Raw genomic sequence first — 21460 nt, forward strand, 5'->3', positions numbered from 1 at the left:
ACCAAGTCTTGAACCCTTGCACATCAAGGGGCCCCCTTACAGGTGAAGATCTCTTGTGTTCAATTGCCAAAACCCCTCCATGACCATGACTGCCATCACCTCACTTTTGAATAATTAAGCTGGAATTGTTGTTTCACTTTCCCAGGAGGCAAGAGGAGAGGAAATTCTCATCTTTTAGGAAACAGTTCCTCAGACACAGGGTTAGAGATGTATCAGTGAAGCAGATGCTCTGCATTCATTTTCTACCTGTCAGAGGAGTTCCAGGTGGGACCCAGAGCTCTTGTTGCAAAGCTAGGACTGTCTTTGTGAGCTGCTGCTGTATTACCTTGTATTACTCTGTGCTCCTGTAGAGGTGGTATCTAGGCAGCAGTTTGTCCCTGTAAAGATTGGACAGTGACTGTGTGCTATGGGTGAGCAGAGAGATTGCCCTTTTCACCTTGCTCTTAATGCACCTAGTGAAAAAGATTGACTCAAAGAGGAAATAAGAAAAATTACTTACAGGTGACACCTGTAAACCATACCTAGATGAGAAGAGTTCTTCTCCCTGAAAATGCCTGGGAGAGGGTTATGTCTTTCCTTTTTTGGGGAATGTCTTTGTTTACCACTAGAAACTGCAGAGGGAGAACCATTTATGACTTATTGATGTCGTCTGCACAGTGGCACTCCAAGAAATCTTATTGAATCAAACCCTATGACAGGCTCAGCCATAATCAGGTTGTGATGGGATGTCTGACCAGGCAAGTTATTCACTACTCAGCCCCACTAGCATGTAGGCTCTGGAGGCAAACCTAAGCATTTTTCTCTTACAATAATGAAAATTATTATTTTGTTTTAAAAAACTAATGAAAGGAGTTTATGCAATTAGGGCATCTGGGAAGTATATCCTTAAGATCCCTAAGCATGTATTGTTTCACCTTTTAAAATTATAGCTTTTGGACAACAAGCATATTAAATCACAATTTGGCATTTAAACATCAGGATCTAGGAATTGCAAGTCCTGACAACAGTTATTTAGTGAAAAGCATTTGAGAATCAGAGAATTGCTAGGGTTCGAAGGGATGTCTGGAGATCATCTAGGCCAACTCCCCTGACAAGGCAGGGTCACCTAACACAGTTTGTTATCAGTCAACAAAAGTGTGGCAAAGAGGCCAGCAAAATTTGCTAGGGAACCCATGGAATTGTGATAACGGGTTATCTGATATCACCATCTCCATAGTTAAAAATTACTCCTGAGTAAACTCAGTGACCTGGGTCCAACTGTAGCAATTTATCACAAATGCACCCAACATTGACTTGAGGGCTCACAGACAGTGGGACAGAGAGGGGAAAATCACATCTAGTGATTGTTAACTGGTTAACTTTTGTTAATATTTTGTTAACTTTCGTTAACATTTTGTTAACTTTCGTTAACTGTTGGTTAACTTTTCTATTAAAAACTTGCTTAATAACCTAAAAAAAAGAAAAAACATTGCAACAGAAAATATCAAAATATACCTAGCAGGTTTTGAAATGTGAAAACTACATCAAAAAATATCTATTTTGCATTCTTTGTTTTATTTTCTCCTCAGTCAGATATCTTCAGCATTTTTTGTTATTTTAAGTCCACCTAGCTTGCGATTGCTTTTATTCCATAAAAATAGAGTTTACTTTCTATTCCTTATATAAATATTTTGTGATCAAAATTCTGTCATTCTTTTTTGCATAACTGCTTAATAAAAAATCTTTTGATATCAATAATATTTTCACATAATAATGAGATTACCCACTAAGCCCTACTACTCTATCCCTGCTGTTATCCTATGTATAAACCAGATGGGGAGGTTCTGTCTGGGCTCTCCTCCAAGAGGTTATCTGTTCTCTTTCTTCTTGGCCAAGCATATCACCTTCAATTTATAACCACTACCTGCTAACCCAAGGGCATCAAGACTCTCCCTAAATTGTCTCCTTATTGAATTTCTGCCAATCCACTGACAAGGTTGGGATCTGTGTCTCTTAGTATGTTATACTTGAGCAATCTTTGTGCCACAGTACAGCCACAGGATAGGCACCTGCTTTAACATACACATAATGTTTAGAACTGATGAAGATAGGAACAATTTACACTTGTGTGATTTGGATTTTTTTGGTTTTTTTTTTTGGAAAGTGGAACACACTACATTTAAAAAGAAAAAAAACAAACCACCAGAATACCAAGTTTTATCAGAAATTAAAAACAAACTGAAAACAAAACAAGACACCAACATTGGCAGGGTCAGTTCAATGTTGATTTTTGACAGACTAATTAGGACATTCAGTTAGAGGTGGTTCAAGGCTACCAAACTTTAACTACCAAAACCTCAGCACACTTGGAGTTTTGGTAACAAACATGCCAAGAGATTCACGTCAAAGTTTGGATGACTTAGCTTTTGTATGACTTAGTTTGCATGACTTAAGCAAAAGAATGAGAATCACAGCATGACAGAGTATTTTAATATTAAGCAACACAAACTTTATCAAAACTTATTGATGTCCCTTTTTAATGGAGATCTCAATGTGTTTTATCCGACAAGAAGTTGTTTTAACCGAGGAAGAAAGAGCTAGGTCCGTTGACAAATTAATATGTGTGACTGAAAGGAGCTTTTCCTGACTTTGATAAATGGGGTCTGAAACCTAGGCATTATGGTAAAGTGAAAGATGATCTGGCTGGTTTGACCAGACCAGGTGCACTGGTGCTTTTGCAGATAAGGCAATTTGCTGTTCTCCATCCCTTTAGAAGCTGGTGTCCTTGGCTGCTCAGTCTCAGGGGTCTGTGAAAGGGGGGTGGGAAGAGAAGGAAGGAGAGGAAGGTGGAAGATGGAGGCATTTCATGTGTCTACAGCAGGGTTCCCTCTCATGTGCAGGCTGCCTGCTTACACACCCTCACCAGCAGGAGACATCAGATGGCAAAATAATATTGATAACTGCAGCAGCAGCTGCTGTTGGCGTGCCTAAGTGACCGGGAATCCACTGGTGAAAGGAAGCAGGGGCACAGCCTCTGCCTCTTCTTTCCACCACCTCTGGTCACAAAACCACAGAATCAGCTAGGTTGAAAAAGGGGCCACCTAATGATCTGATGTGAACTCTGCTGTCTTTTTTACAGGTGTCTGGAAGACAGAGAGAAAGGAATTACCTGTAATCTCCTTTCTTTATGCACTGGATTTAAATTCAGAAATGTGGTATATCAGATTTGCAGTCTCACCTACCTTTTTTCCCAAACAGCAGTTTTACAGCTCTAGGTCCATAACACCAAACTATTGCTAGGTTTAGTTTTTCTGCCTCTTTCTTGCATTTTTGGCATTAGCATTTCGGTTACACTCACTGCAGTATTTTATTTCATTCTATTTTAAGAAATTAAATTGGTTATTTAATTTATAATTAAAATTTATAAAATAAATTTATAAAATTTATAATTGGAAAAGAGATAAAGTTATGGACTACTATTGGCAAAACAAATGGGAAATGTTAGCAGTTGCCATTAATCCTATACGCCATGAGAAAACATGCGGCAGATAAAAAAAGAGCCTTGTGAAAATGAGTTTTACTAAGAAATCTCTGGGTTTGGAGAATAAATCTGCTGAATATTACCAACCACCAACTCTGCAACTGTATCTTTGTCTGTTTGTGCCTTGGCCTTCATATCGGCTTTTTTTTCCCCTGCTTACTCTCCCAAAATTAAATCCTTTAACTGTCATCAAACATCCACCATGGAACAGAGATCAGAAATCTGGCATGGAATTCCAAACAGTTTCAGTAATTTGGCAAACAACTTATTTTGTAATCATTCCTAAAGCATTGTCTCATAACAGACAACAGCTGAGCTTGCTGCATTTTTAAACTGTTATGCATGATATCTTAGTTTAGGTGCCTGCTAACATGAGATCTGAAAACATAAGAGTTCCACAGGTCAATGTGCCTGTTTTCTGCATTCAGCTCCACAGCACTGGGTGGAGCTGAATGCAGAAGTTAAAAAGGCTCAGTTTTGAAGACTAACCAATGTAAACAAGAGTCTACAAAATCTTTTCACTTAAGATTTGTCTTATTTCAGTAACTGTTAAAGTTTATTTTGTGTCCTGAAATTAACCACAACAACCTAGTCATTGAATAAACACATTGGTTTGACAGTTCTCTGACACACGTGTTTTGATAACCAGCAAAGTGTAATGTGCAATAAATTCTGAGGAGAAAAGTTTATGCAGAAATTCTTCTGCTTTACGCTGCACTTGTTCACTATGAATCTGCATAATTCTATATCCTACATCCATCCTACTACTCTGTAGTTACAAACTGACTTAAGAGCTGTTATCTGATAAAAGTTTGTGCCCCACCAAGTGAATATGCAAGAAGCACCCATGATGAACAACATAAATAAACCATGTGGTGAAACAAACTCCAAATAAAGGGTAAAAATAGATCACACCTGCAAGGACTGGATAACCAGGGAGACACTGAAATATGCCTCAAAAGAAAGTAAAATAAGATATTTCTTAGCTGTGCCATTTTTGGCTATGCAGACTCAAAGCATGACAGAAGAATCTTTTTCCAGATCTGTGCTATTTACCACAGAGAACCAGAAGCAAAACTATGAAAAGAACTCATGTGAAAAGGTCTGTTCTGTACATAAGTTCTCTTGCAATTATAAAAGCTGTGAATGGTCCACATGTTTGAAACGCATGCATCATCTGAAAACCCTGAAGAAAAAGCATACCCTAAACTACTTTCATTGTGACTAAATCATTTTAATAATTAGTGTTCAGTGGTACTATTTTGCTGTCAACAATTTACCAGACTCAGATATTATTCCATAATTTTTTACTTCACACACTCATTATAACTGAAAACTAGAAAGCAGGAGGAAAAATTATAAAGTACACGGTTTCTTTGAAACTGTGTATGAATTCTTTTGCCAGTCAGGCTACCACCTACACTTGCTATTTTTTGATCATTGCCAGTATAAATCTACAAGTGAAATTTTAAAAAGTGCCATGACACACACTCAATTTATCCCATACCGCTGTTTGTCAGAGCAATATCAAGTAACAAGACCTATTGTTTTTATATGTTTACTGAATACTGTATAAGCTGTACAGTTTCTATATTAGCATATCTCACCTTCTGAGCAATATTACTGTAAAAAACCAAAATTTTGAAGCACTAGGTTTGTATTTGTTTAGCTGTGGTTTGGGACAAGGGAGAGTTAAGCTATGTCTTAAAATGCTGGAAGAAATTTTATTACTTTTATTATTTTATTGATGTAGCCATAGACACAATATAGCAGAAGAGAATGTAATTCTTTTGAATAAATATTTTCTCGGGATAAACAGGTGTATCACATGAAGCTTCACAGGGATAATATGCCCCAGTGAGATGATAAATTCAGAATGTTGTTGAAAATTCCAAACAATCTTTGCAAAATATTCCCGTGAGCTTTTTACACTCTTATAATGGATATAAAGTAAATTTTGCAATAAAAAATTCTTTTATTTCTGTTCTAATATTTGAAGGCCAGACTGCTCTGTCTCATTCCTGCACAGGGAGCTATTTTCCTTCAGTTCTGCCACATCTCACAGGGACTGTTCTGGTTATTGTCTCATCTGAAATAATGTTGTTAACGGGCTTCCATGCTGGCCTCTACTTTCACAAATGGACACATTTATTTTTCATACAAGTGAAGGAGTGATACATCCTCTAGTGTAACAAGTATCAGTAGTGCTAACCTGCTGCTCTTCTCCCTGAGTAGTTCTTCTGGTCCTCTTTATCCCTCTCCCTCCACTCTCCACTGACTCTTGCGTTCTCTTAAAGCCATACAACATCCTGATCCTCAGACTTGCAAAGCAATCACATACCACCGTACACTGATAATAAGCAAATCCTCCCAGAGCTACAGAAAATAAAAGAGAAGGGTCTCCAAGTCTCCAAGGCATAGACTATCACTTGCCAGCACTGGGAAGAGTCTCAAATGACAGGAACTCGAAACTGAAATGGAAAATATTTTCCATTTGGTACCATGGCAACTGAACAAAACCCGGTAATTGCCTGCTCCTCTCCTCACCACCCAGATTCAATGCAACTGGGCTGACTTGCTTTTAAGGATTGGAGCTTTATCTATCTCTTGGTGCCTGGAAAATGCAACAGAAATAGGAAAAGTTAAAAAAAAAAAAAAAAAAAAAGAAAAGAAAAGAAGATACCTTCAGAAAACTCTGCAGTCCACAAAAAAAGTGACAAGGGAAAGGACAGGACTTCACTGCAAGTTAAATAAAGTAAAGAACTAGGAAATGCAAAGGTTACAGACAGCCAGACTTCTTTACTTGAAAACATGCAGGAGCACAGTTGTTCTTATCTCTAATGAGCTCGAGCATAAAAAACTACTTTACAGTTTGCAGTCAGGCAATAGGCAAGTCTGAGGGACTGAATTTATACACAGTTTTAAATTGATAGTCAAAAAAGTTGCACACTGCTCTGTTAAAAAGAGTTGAATAGTCACGATTTTTTGGTGATTGGCCTTACAACACTATTTCAGTGTATTAAGCTCTGTTTCTGCACTTTTCTTGTTTCAAATTCAAATATCTCCATTTGGCAGAATTTGATAAAATTTCCACTCCTATTTAAAAATTAAAACAAATTTTAAAAAATATTATTTAATTATGTAAAACACAATTAAAGAAAAGTATAACTTTATGAAAACCATGTTTCTTAAATGAGGAAGGAGACTTTCTGAAAATACTGCAATTTCATAAATATTTCATAAGGGGCAGTATGACTTCATGAGTTTTCTCAATTTTGTCTGAAATATTGCAGGAGAATTATATGAGCACTTATGAATTATTAAATTCCATTTATATTTCAGGTAATTTTACAAATATTTTAGTACTTCTGAATGCCTGTAAGTGACACTAAATCCAATCTTTATTAAATTAACTTGGTTTTAGTTCTAGCATAGAAGGTTTTAATCTTGAAACCAAAATAAAGATTTAACCTGGTCACTATCAGCAGAACACATTTTTTGCATGTTTTGTTTTATTAGCTCTTTCATACAATCAGAAAATGTTAGTACATTTATCATCTCAGACAGATTACTTTAGATAATGGTGCAAACACCATGCAACTGTAAAATAAAGGAGTCCCTAACCTTATCATAAGGCAAAATCATCATTCTGAGTCCAAATACAGTTAGATATGGTAACCGAGGACCCATATAAAAAGAAGACATTTCAGTCCTTGAACTCATGTTCATAGCTAATTAAAGTTAGTCTCTTAAACTGTCCAGTATTTAAATAGATTTAAAATTCTCAGCTTCCCCAAATATAACACATATTTTCATATCTTTGTGTCTTGAAAATGATAGACCTGTCAACGCTGAAACATTGTACTGAAATATTTCTTTCCATCCATTCAGTGTAAGGCCCACTGCAGAAGGACTGAAAATGTTTCCATAAGTCTCATTCCACATGCATATCTATGGCTTACTCCCCCCACTTCTGGGCCAATAAACATTATTTTAATAGCAGAGCTTACCTACAATTAATCATCTGGGTATACAAACTGAGAAAAAAATCCCCTCTGCTGTCAAAATGCTGTCAAAATGCTGTCACAGAAGCCAAGCTCTGCACACATCCCAGAAAAGTGTCACTTGCCATCACAGTATTTTGCAGCCAGTACTGGTCAGCAAAACACTCTAGCTCAATCTTTTCTCATTAGTCAGCATGTACTGCAGAAGCCCAGAAATTACTTATCAGAGTACAGATCTGATCCAAGGAAATGCCAATCCACATTTTCCTCTTTTTACTCCCACTCCTGATGCTACTGCCAGGGCAGATGCTTGTGCTTATCTTCAAATTTCAGCAAAAGCTTGCCAGAACTGCAAGTGTTGATGACTTCAGCAGTGCTGATGACCTTCAAAGCTGCCATAAGACAATGGCACACTTACAAGCCTCTGCTTCTCATGACAGGAACAGTGCTACATCATCATCATCTTATCTAGCAGCAGAATCTGAAATTCTGCTTTCATGCTTAGAAAACTACCCGTAGAGTATCAGGTGAAGAACTCCACTCTCATGAGACCCACCTAGAATACTGCTCTGGGGTCCCCAGCACAGGAGGGTCACCCACCTGTTAGAGCAAGTCCACAGGTGGGACATGAGGATGATTAGAGGGATGGAGCACCTGTCCTGCAAGGAAAGGATGAGAAAATTGCGACTGCTCAGCCTGGAAAAGAGAAGGCTTTGAACCTAATTGAGGCCTTCCAGTACCTGAAGAGACTTTACAAGAGATTTGGAAACAGGCTATTTACAAGAGCCTGAAGTGGCAGGACAAAGGGGAATGGATCCAAATTGAAAGACGACAGGTTTAGATCAGATATTGGGAATAAATTCTTTACTGTGAGGGTGGTGGTGAGGCACTGGAACAGGTTGCCCAGAGAAGCAGTGGGCACTCTCAAAGTGTTCAAGGTAAGGCTGAATGGTGCTCTGAGCAACCTGCTCGAGTAGGTGGTGTCCCTGTGGTGTGAGGGTTGAAACTCGGCAGTCTGTAAGGGGTGTCCCAAAATAAGGCATATGATTCTATGAAGAACTTGCACACTTCAGCCAGAGCTTGCACACTTCAGAACAGCAGCTTGCTTTAGAATGACTTCCCAAAAAAAACCCCATTATGTGTTAAAGAAAAATCCTATAATGGACATACCTAGAAGTGAGACAAATTTGCTGGTGCAACTGAACAGGCTGCTGCCTGAAAACAGCATAGAGTGATATTAGATATTTTTGCCATAGGGACAGACCTCTCAGATACCAACCCTCTGCACATACTGTCTCATCTGAAACAGTTTGCTACAGACTACTGAAAAATAAGAGCCCTATCTACACACAATTTATTTAAATATCTGATAAAGAAAAAATCAACATTTTCTCTCAACGTTCCTAATTAATTATTACCTGGGAGTTCTCCCTTTCCCTAAAAATTTAATTTAGACCATTAAAGTAATATATTTTTCTTGAGCAATGAGAGATTTTCTACAATGCAAAGGAAACTTAACATATTTACTAATTTTTGATAATTAATATATCATATGTTTGACAAAAGTAACATGTGTAAAAAATAATAGTGTAATCTTGTCTAAAAAATATTTGTTACTGCAAACTGCTTTAAAACAAACTGCTTTAAAATATCATCCTGTAATCTTTTGTGTATTTTTTGTTTCATGTTCTTGATCTCCTGCTTTCCAAATTTAATTTGCATACAGGCAAAATTTAAGGTGAAATTTTAAATCAGTTAACCATCTTCTCATATATTTACTATAAATTATTTATACACATATCTCTCTCACTGATAGAAAAGATGAGTGGCACAAGTTGCAGTACATTCATTCTTCATGAATGAATAAGGTTTTGACTAGTTTCTATCTCTAGATGCTATTTCTCGTCCTTGCCTTTATTGAATGACTTTTTCCACACATTCCCTCCTTACTGAAGTTCTCCTGGTACTAATAGCACACCATTCAGCTCTAGTATCCTTTCGGGTGTAACAGCATGGTATTACATATTGTTTACATGACAGTCAGCACTCAGGGACTGTAAATGGCCAGGTGTTTGGAAGAAATATACTGTAAAGTCTTCAGAGAGGGAAAACACCTCCTGTCCTGCCTGTTACACAAAAAGGTGAATGAGAAGCACAACTTTTTTTCCTTTCTGCAATAAAGCTGAAACAGAAAATAAAGCCTGGATTTCAAAGAAATTAAATAAAATTAAATGGATGGTGAGTTTAGGCTTCTACCAAGCATTTGGCCAACAAGAGCTCTGCAGCTGGGTCTGGAAGTACAATGCAGGAAATCTTACAAATGATACATACACCACCTTTGCCGGTTTCAATCAATGCGGATCATGTCTGGATGAGGAACAGAGCACAAACAGTGTGGAGGAAGAACATTTTACCTTTAAGATTACATAACATTAGTCCTTTCATTCAGGTTTTGGAAGCCAAGCTCTGTTGTCTGTACTGTATCACACTGTGTCATGAGCTAGCATAACTTCGTAGCTTGTGACTGTATTTCAGAGGCAGCTACACCACATTCCTCTCCTCCAACATAAAATATTTAGCAAATGACACCTGGCATCAGTAACCTTTTGAAGTCAATGAGCCTTTTTCTAGCTCAACGGGAATTGTCCAACATTATTCCAGTGTGAGCAAATGTTGCTTGGAGTTAACAGTTCCTTTTTTTGAGGAAAGACATCTGACTTCCCAGCCCCCCACCCCCCACCTTTTTTTTTTATTACATTTTTAAAAACTGGTTATTTTTAATGCAAAGGGCTATGGAAAACTACTTCCTTCTTTTATTTTCTATACTTAGGAATATTTTAGCAATGATGTATAACTTCTCAACACCCCACTCTTTGTGATATGTCCATGCCTTATCTTTTGGCAATCTGTTAAAAAATGCTGCTTTTAACACATTTAGACTGCAATTTAAGGAACAGCATTCTTCTGATTACTTGCTAACATGCGCTTTTAACACATTTAGACTGCATCAATTTAAGGAACAGCATTCTTCTGATTACTTGCTAACATGCTGGAAATTTGTATCCTGATGACCTTTAAACAATTTGTAGCAAAACTGTTTAATATAATTGTTAAGACTTGGTACTAGATATTCCTCAAACTTCTCTCTCCATTTGATTAGGTACATTAACTGACTTTTTCGACCTTCTAGTCTAAGCTGTTTCTTTCTGTTCTGGTTTTGCCTTTGTTATTTTTTTTTTTTTTTGCAGACAAGACAAATGATTTCATCCCAGACATATAGCTAAGTACTCTCAGAACAACCAAATCATTTAGTGGTGCTTGGTTTCATGTGTTTGTCAGCTGAAAATGGCATTTAGCACAGGCTTTATCGCAGCTATGGTAATTACTGTACTGAAATGAGCTCTCATACATAGAACAGACTGTTTTCAACAGATGCAGCCAAGCAACTCTGACTTCTCTGAAATAGTTTATCTCGCTTTCACAGTGTAACAATATTCAAACATAAATGCACATACCCCCTTACATATATAAAGACTTATAGAAAAAGCAGGACAGTGCTAGCTTTTTCTGTTAATTCAATAGAATAGACTCTTTCAGTTGTACATAGTTCCCACATTATATGCTGGCTGTGCATCTTATTACACATGAAGGTTATTGTTATTGTAATGTATCTCGGTGGTATACCAAATGTTAGTTTAATGATGTAATTAATATGCTTGGATTTACCATCTGATGTTCTTAGGCACCACTTGCTAGCATGTGATGCTAGCAATTTCAAACATACTTGGAAACAGTAGTTTTTTGTTAAGGGAGTTGGCAGAAAAAGATAAAGAATTAATAACACAAGTCACATTCTCTAACAACATTTTAAAAAAATTTGTGTAGATGTCAGCTCAGAGTGGTGTTGCCTCTGAAGCTTGTAGAATATGCATTATTTATACATATATATATATATATATCAGCTTTTTTGTTATTAATATTGAGTACAATAGTGTTTAGCAGAAACAATTCTTCTACAGTCTGAACACTGTAATCAGTTGAGATCATTTGATGATGGACTGTTTTCAGCACTAAAAAGTTAACACCATTTTGATGGACAAATGTTGTAAACAAGAGAAAAAATGAAAAATGAAGGGGTTGTTTTGTTTTGGTTTTGAGAAGCATTTCTTTCTTCTAGAAAAGATAATGATAAACAGTTGGATGGTACTTAAAATCTACATTCAGGTACAAAGAGACTCTTACAATCCGTAAGAGTCTGAAGCAGATTCTGAATTAGTCTTTATCAACATAACTGTCATTCATTACTTGCTAATCATAAATGACTTCTTTTTATGAGAAAAGTAATTACAAGCCTAATAAAGAAATTGGAAGAAGCTACTGTATATTAATGATGGGAAGGATTTAGGAACATCCAAGACTACAGAGAGAATAAAAATTTTAAAAAATTTATCAGATCCTTTACGGTCTATCAGCATTCCGCGTCTCCATTCTTTACTTATCTGCACTGTGTTCTTCATTTCACAGAGCAGATTGTTTATGCTGTAACTTCCAGTATTCTTTCAACTCATGCTAGGGACCTCCTGAGATTATCTTTCCATTTTCCATGCAAAAACCACATATTTGCCAAGGAAATAAAAAGACACAGAAATGTTACTACTGTATTTTGAAATATACATCTCATAAGAAACCAGAAAAATCAATCAAGGTATTAAAAATATAAATAAGGGTGTTCCTTTGGAAAAAATAAACATAAAGAATATAGAAAAATTTACACTGGAATATACTTGACATAAATTGTTACGACTTATCTGTCAAATGTTTAAGTAGACCTTGTACAAAATAAAGCATTCACTTAAAAATATTGTAATTGGAATGCACAACATTGAGGATTTTAATTGTCAAGTATTGAATCCATATGGAAGTCACATTTTTTTATTCTTTGAAAAAAGTACTTATGGAGAAATCAGTTCTTATTTCAAAATTCTATATTGAGCTACATGTAATCACCAATGTGTAACAGAGCATGCACAGTACAAGAAGTATACTATACATTTCTGGATGCCAAATATATAATACTGATATTTTTCTCCACCTTCTGTATTCTCCATCAGCATGGACTGCGGGACCATACCCACTGGTCTGGCAGCTGAGTTTCTTTAAACAAGTAACACTGAAATGAGATATGTGAATATTTCTAGAAATATTCACATATAAATATTCACATATCTCATCTCATCTCAAATGCTAGAAATACAGAATACATTTAGAATATAATGTATCATTTAACCTCTGCCACTACTGGTTTGATTTGCAACCACTCTGTTTTAAACTAGAGAGATACATTAGAAAGCATCATACCCCAGGAAGGAGGCAGAACTGGCTTTTTGAACTCTTCCCTCTGGTGAACGTTTTGCCTGTGGATTGGTGCCAGTTGACGCTTCAGACTCCTGAGTAACTTGATACTGAGCCTGAGGAACAAGGGGCTCTTTAGGTAAAGCATATCTCTAGTGCTGAAGAAACAGATTTCAAGTATTTGATTTCAATAGGAAACCTCTCCATGCGACATTTTAGTACTCTTGTTTTCTTTTGCCCTCCCCATATTCAACTTCATTAGTTTTTTGGGGTTTTTTAAGTTCTAACTCGTATGAAAAGCCAAACACTTGGAACTCCTAATAAATTCAATCCAAATAGCAAGAGATTAAAGCCTCTCAATCCAACTCAGCATTTAAGCCAAGACAAAGACTAGTGGTGGGAAAGCAGATATATTTCAATTACATAGCTCATCCAGCAAGTTCCCCACATACTGTGGTTCTATACTTGTACACTGACTTGAAAAGACCAGCACAATGGAATGAAGTACCACAGTTTGACCTGCAAACTCATGGCAATCAAGGTTTTTAAAGACTTATTTATGTAATATTCAAACACAAGCAAGTTTCTATAACCTTGGTCTGACATAGTCCTGCAAAAACAGCTGTGTGAATTCTTAGTTACACGATTGCCTTAAAAGGAAAAATCATTTTAGAAGGCTTTTCTCAGGTCAAGAAACATTGACATTTCTCCAGTCACACAGAAACAGAGTCTGCATATTAATGAAAAAAAACTACTCAAAATAGAGGTAGAGGGCAAAAGTGTTTTCTTATGAGAAATCAAACATCTTTGTATTTATAAAACATAGCTTTTGAGTTGCTTGACTCTTGTTAAAGTAAAGCAGGTCAACTAAAAAAATGACAGCAAGATTTCAAGCATACACAGTCAAATTATAGACCTTCTTCAACTGTCTGAAAATACTCCACACTTCAAAAGTTTTTAACTAATACATTCATCTATTGAATATAAAGTATCCCTTCTATCTCAGCCTATCTATTTACTCTTTATACAAGTGTTTAATAGCAGTAGATGAATGTAATAATGGTACTCCAGATATTTTTCCTATATGGTTTTAGAAATAACAATACTGTGATGGCATTAAGATTTAATATGATAAATTTCCAGTATTTTAAATTTTTTTAAAGGCAGTTCTATAACAGTTATAATTCACTAGCGAAGAGAGAAGACCATGTATTTCTAATATTAAAGAATACCTGGTACAGCATTATTTTCTTCCGGGTACCATATTTTTGATGCAGAACAAGAAACCTACAAAATAAAACCCAAATGCACATTATCGCATATAAAGTATCTATTTATCAAAGAGGCACCAAGAATAAACTAATAATTGGTAGAAAGGCATGGCAATGAGATTCTATTACAGACCAGGCAAAAAAAAAAAATAGGTTATTGGTGATTATAAATTTAGGGTTTAATGGTTATTTTAAGGGAGTTTTCCATCTGAAGTTCTCTATTGTTCCTTAACAGTGACTCCTTATAGAACTTAAGGGTCCATGATGACTTAATCTTCTTTGCAGAGAGACAGAGCAGCTGCTGAAACAGTCTAGTTAAGAACTACACATTTTTCTTTGCTGCCTCCTTTGCCTCAGGAGGGAAATAGTCCGCTTTTGTCAATGAAAATGTAGGCTAGTAGTTGATTATTCCTCTTTATTGCTCCTTCCTTTCATGCCAACTCAGCAGTACCATGAGGTGTGTAGTAGGCAAGAAAGAGAGAGTTATTTTATTCAGAACATTTTATCCTGTATTACAATATGTAAAGCTAGCATTAAGTGGCAAATTCATTTGGGGACCAATCTTCCCTCTCCCACATGGAAATCAATGCCTGTTTTTCTACTTGCTTCACTAAGAACCAGATTGGATGCTTCATGCTTTGGGAAAGGAAATTTGAATATATTCTCATAATAAAACACAAATTCCTGAGACCACAATATTCTCAAAGATATGCAAAGGGCTACCAAGACTCTCAATGTACTCTAAACCCAGATTTGAGTTTTAATTTATTTATACATGGGCAATGAGGAATGCAGATTTGTGAACATACTTTTTGTTTCTATTTCCTACTTTGTAGTTTTTCTCAAGGTCTTGATTGTTTCTTAAAATTAGAGTACTCTTCTAAAAAAAATTGAATAAGAATTCAGTAGTACAAAAGTTTCTGTATGTTTTGAAACTGGTTCAATGCTTATTTTATAGGTGAAAAACTTTATAGAAAGAAAAAACCCTGATACTCTTCCTGGCAATATATTTTATGAGGGAGCCACTGAATAGACAAAAAATCTAATGCCAAAGTTTTTGAGACTGGTAAAAGAAGCTAAGTGATGTAGTTAACTATATAGGAAATATAATACTGAGATATAACACTAGTGGTAAATTTTTGCAGTTGCACATGATAAGCCAGGGAAGAAACTGAGGACAGATAAACTTCACAGTAACACACAGGCTTTGTCCTGAATTAATTTTCTTTAAACTTTGCTGTGACAGAGGAATTTTTTCCTTTTTCCTCTGTAAATGGGGGAAATCAGGAAAAAAAAAAAAGAAACATGTATGACAATCTATTGGTGGCAGCCATTAGGAGAATTACCTTGTCCATTGAATACCATTTAGCTTGAAATCAGATCTACCACTATTAATTTCTACCTTTTTAATGCGCACTTTAGCTAGCACATGACCCACACTGTGTAACAGCAGTTACACCCCAGGGACTAGAGATTAACAGCATGTGCTACGAGTGGTTTATTTTACAATTGCCGTGAAATAAAAGCTGATGGAAATGAGCTGGTGAATTACTCCGCCAGCAGAATCAACAATATTTTTCTCATCATGGAAAAGCTCACATCTTCTGTCTTTATTTTCTCCCCCTGATATTGATTTCATGGAGGAATACAATAGTTTGGGGAAATCTGAGGAGGCGAAAAACAGAAAAGTGTGGTGTTACACTCAATTCTGCCGTTTTCATTGTATGCTGCAGTTCATCTGAATAAATTTTACCAGCTAAGTCTCTGTGTCATAGTTAATTAAAACACAATCTGGGCATAAAAAGCAACAGACAAATGAAATGAAAACTATTTTTCTATAAACTCCAGTCAGTTAGCTTTTCCTTCTCATTAAAGGAACATTCATTCAGCTGCTAGACACATATATTTTTGTAGAGCTAGGGAAGAAAAATAATCTCACAGAAGGGTATAAAAGAGGCTTGTTGTTTTGCAGCCCAAAAGGAATTAAAAGGACTGCACCAAAAAGTTCTCTCCACAGCTTTACTGTTAAGCAGTAAATTAATTTCAATTTAGAAAAGAAAGCTAACATAAAACAGTCTATATTGTTAAGGAGCATTGGTTACCAGACACACAAGGAGGTTTCCCCTGTCCGAGCATGCTTCACTCTACAAGGAGCTAATATCACTAATACAATAAATCCCATCAGGTACTACTTTTTTAGTGATAAAACATACTGAATTCGTCCTTTAAAGCCGCGTCTTCTTAAAAGGAGTAATAGAAGAGTAATGGAGAAAAGTAGTATCAAAGCTAGGAATCTAAAGGAGTAAACATACTAGTCAATCATAAATAAACTTTGTTTACAATTGATTGGATGTTTTACCCCTTTGCTGAGATTTCTTTTTTTCTTTTTTCACTCTTGTCTGCATTTAACTTCAAGCAAATCATTACTTACCTTTGGTATTGCTCCAGGTTTTAAAGAAATTTTGAATTTTTTATTCATTGCCTCTCTCTTAGTCTGTAACACACAGCAGTTATCGCTAAGAGATACAGCTGACTGCCTGGCCTGATATTTTAGCACCTCAGCCGTGATGCGTGCCTTACTCAACTCTATCAGATAATGATATGTGGAATGATTTACATGTGCAGAATTGAGAATTCACTGTGAACTTATTTATAATTACAACACAGTTGAAAAAGAAAGATGATTTAATAGGTACTATAAAGATCCTTGACAAGGCACAAAGACATGACTCCACATGCTTATTTGTGTTTGGAAATTGGTTTTTAGCTGTAATTTTGAATGTAACAAGTATACTCAATCTTAATTCTTGCTTCATCACAGAGGACCTAACATTGTGTTGATACCTTTAGTTGTAGAATAGAGCCAATATACAAAAAGAACCTGAAACAAACTAATAGAAAAAGAGATGGGGACTTACTAATTTTTTAGAGGCCATTTTCCACTGATTTCTAAAAACATTTTAAGAAACACAGCTACACCTTTTCTATCACTATTTCTGACCATTAAAATAAATTTCTCAATACCATAATTCAAAACAATCAATTCTTTTTTGCCCAAAAGCAGTGTTTCCCTGGCAGCTAACCCACAACATGTATTTAATATCACCCTGTGGAACTTAGCTTTGCATTCATGAGACTGCTAAATTTTCTAAAATAATCATTTCACTGTCAATCTGCTCACAAAATACAGAGCTGCTCAGAGAATGAAAATCAAATTATAATTTATTCCAGTGATCATATGAATTCACTACAGTGTGGACAAGAGCTTACCAGAGTCTGGCACCAAGCATGACTGACTGTTAATAAATCTTCATAAGGAATTGAAAAAAAATTTAAAAAACTAAACCAAAATGGAATTAACACCTCAAGGTGAACATATCGGCTATTTTTTATTAGTTTTACACAGATGATCATTCTGTCCCCAGATGTCTATGCTTCATGTGTCATTTACTGGTGAATAAGCATTTAATTATATTTGAGGTGTTTTTTTGTCTGTTACTTTAGAATACCTGTATGCTCGAATACAAGAAAATCTCTCTATAGGTCCTTATAGAAATCTTAAACCAGGATAATGCAGGTTTCTCCTTTCACCCCATGAGTTTGCACAGTGGGATCTCAAAAGCTTTGATTTAGCTTGGCATACAAGTTAGCTGGTACAGAAGAAAATTCAGATTTTGGTACAACTGATTCCAATTTTCTGTAAAGAAGATTAGTGTATTTGATAAACAAAGACAACAACAGATCAAGGTCTCAAAGATGACACTAAAGTGATGGGTAAGCATGCATTTGCGGGACTACTGTGACCTTTTATATAATAGAGACACAGAAAAGATTGAACCACAGACCATTAATAACCAAAAATATGCTATTTCTTTTCTGAAGAAATCACGGTTTAAATTGAAGGGGATAGGGGCAGTAAAATAATAAGGATGTAAACAATAAAAAGAGTGTAGCATCAGAGTACACCACCCTGTCATTTTGCAGTTTGCCTGTTTCTCACTATGTTCTGTTTGTCTGTATCTGAATGTTGTTACTTAATTTCAGCAATGCTGTAGGGACATGAATAAACATAAATAGGGTCATCCTAATTTTATTCTCTACCACCATTGATGAGGTAAATCCAAACTTACTCATGGTCCATTTCCAGAAAACTGCAGCTTTGCTACAAATAGACATATATTTCTACTAAAGGCAGCTCATACCAACTTTTCTAAGTGACTGAGTGAGGCAGCAGTCCATCTGGAGAAATCCTGAAAACTCGGGCAAACTGCATGTCACAGCAGAAGAAACAAAACATTTAAGATGTTTGATGCTAATGCCTTTCCTGGCCTTAAAAAGTTGAGAGCCAGACACAGTTAAGGGACAAGGGTTTTTTAGCTTGGTATTTTAATAAGGATCCTTATGGTGCACCATTTCACCAAGGTGGGATGTGCCTCAATGCACACACACACAATAGATCATGTATAGACTTCACAGACCTTACAAATTAGCATATCTCACAAACATGTCCCAATTGGAGGTCTGGATGAATGTTGTGATACTCCCCCATCTGAGGAATTCCCCCCTGCATGGGCCAAATCTCTAGTTTACAGTATATGTTCTAGAGGGGGCCTTGGTTTCTCAAGAGAACGCAGGGTTTTCCAGCCTCCTATTACGAGGCCTCTAGGATGTTTGGTGTCCTGGCCCAACAGAATACTAGTGCTATGCTAAGTTATCAGACTTAAGGAATTACAAGTAGACATGCTAAGAATACTGAAGACACATAAAAATTATATAAAAGGTATATAAAAGAAAAGACAAAAAATCCTCTTGGCAACAATACTGCTAATGATTGCCAGGTGTCCAGTTACCTCTCCTCATGCTGAAGTGCACCAGATGAAATGCAAGAAAATATTCTTTAAATGAAGAGGGGACAGGGCAGGGAAGAACCCACGTATATCTTAATACTCTATGTTCAGGCTAGCAGACACTTGAAATTTGTATGGTTTGCAATTTTGAAGAAAGCTTTAGGAACTGAAGTTCAGTGGCTTCCAAAAATTTTAATGAAAAGGGCTCTTATTGCAACAAAGGAAAAATTTTTAACCACAAAAGTATCAAAACACATGTAAATGGAATAATGAGCTAAATTATTAAATACTCCTAAAAAAACGGATTTTGGGAAGACAGCATCAAATGTTAAAGCAAACACAACCAGGCAAGGTATATTCCAGAGGGAAAAACAGCTAGAACATAAAACATTACAGGTTTCATGGTTTCAGTTACCAGTGACTCAATTTTATGCTCAATTACTAATTACCAGTACTGATACAAGCTGTCAATTTCCAATTTTAGAAATGTGATTGTCACAAGCCACATATAAGAGAAGTATATATAACTGATGCTTCTACACAACACCCTAAACTCTGATATTAACAGCTGAAACTATAGCCCCTACTTCTTTTTCTGGCATTTAATTATTGATGCATTTGTGCTTTGGCTATAAAATTTTATGATGTAGTAGATTTATTGGGCAGGAAGCATAAATAAATACCACATTGATGTTGTCCACAGTCAACAAATGTAATATCATTTACAAAATAAATCATCTGAAAGTGAAATTTTAAGAAATATTTATAGGTGACAAAATCACTTCTAAAATGTTACTGAAGGTTTACACTTGGTCAGCTCCTGTAGGCAGTTGGGAAGAAAATAAATGCTCAGCTTTATTTTGCCACATAGATCCTTAAGATTAAATCCTCGTTGATGTATATGGTGTAAATTTGTATGAAAACAACTGCCTAGCAGAGCCCTCACTACAACTTTTCTTCACTTCTCTGTTTATAGGCAGTACTATTCATTAATACAAATACCCAAATGGTCACCCTTCACAACCCCCTTGCCCATGAGAATTTCAACATTTGAAGTATGCAATCATGACACATTTATAAACACTTCAAAATTTTGGAAAACATGGGATTTCCTTCTACCTGGAAAGATACATATTGCACTGGTGTTCTACAGGTGTATTTGCACAGGACTTAGTTGTATATGAAGCAGCTAAAAGGTGTTTCTCAGGAAGCTGTATGTTGTGCAAATGACTGTTTTATACTTATTATATTTTGAATAACAGAACTCAAATTTATCTTTTAAGATTAAAGGATGTTGTCACAGAAACTTTTTAGTTAGCAGTTAGAAGGTTTATAGTGAATAACACAAAGTACACAAAAGCAACATTACAGCTATAGAAATATCCTGTCAAAGTAATTTGCACAGATCTGGTACTAGAGATAGTCTGTTCTGTAAGTCAACATAAAAAAATGTGTCAATCTGACACTTACTTCATATTGAAACCTATTCTGATGTACACGATTGCATTTTTTTAACATATTAACTATGAGTTATTGTAGAATTCATGTAGTCCATGTACTTTGCACATCTTTTAATTTAATATTTTATAAATGCCTCTTGAGGTAATGATTTAAAAATTCAACTGAAATATAATGAATATTTAAATTTAAGTGCTGCAGCAATCAGTATACAAATCTGCTTCATGTTTGCCACTTCTGAATGACATATGCTCTCACGTAAGTATGCGAACAAAATGAGAGTGACTTTCATTCTAGACAACCCCTTATGTTCACATGACCAGTATAAAACAAAGGCTGAACCAACCACGTCCAGCAGCCAGCCTCCAAAGCACCCACTGACTTTACATGGGTGATGTAAAAATCAGTATATGAAATAGCCACAGGGAACAAAAAAATTAAAAAAAAAAATAAAAAAGAAAGAAGATTTAAAAAAAAAAGAAAGAAAAATCCCAAAAAATGGGATGGATAAGATTTTCCTAAAAACACAGATAAATTTAACTTTTCATCATGGAATACACTGAGATTTCCTGGGGCTGAAAAAGCATTGTAATAGGATTAATTTTAACTGATCTCAGTAAACAAAAACTGGATTTCTTTTGGATCACGTAGACCTAAAGTATGGTTTTGATGATACAGAGCCAATGGCAGAGATTAATTACAGTTCTTTGACACAATGTACATTTTAGAGATCTGATAAAAGCAATGTTCTCCCTGCCATAAGCAAATGGGCTTGTTAAATTTGTGTAGCACAATAACCCTCAATTAAATGGTATCATTAAACTTGTTGTTACAGCACATGAGTTGGAAAACAATCAGTCATGTATTTGCAGAAACACTGAGGTTCTATTCTATAAAATAAATCACCTTCTGGAAAGAATCAGGCAGTGTTCTTCACAAAGAAACAATAATAAAAAAACAACCAAAACCCAAACAAGACAAAACATTAAAATTGTTTTAAATATTCTT

This window comes from Passer montanus, unplaced genomic scaffold, assembly GCF_014805655.1.
Source record: "Passer montanus isolate IOZ18808 unplaced genomic scaffold, ASM1480565v1 scaffold83, whole genome shotgun sequence".
NCBI classification, from domain to species: domain Eukaryota; kingdom Metazoa; phylum Chordata; class Aves; order Passeriformes; family Passeridae; genus Passer; species Passer montanus.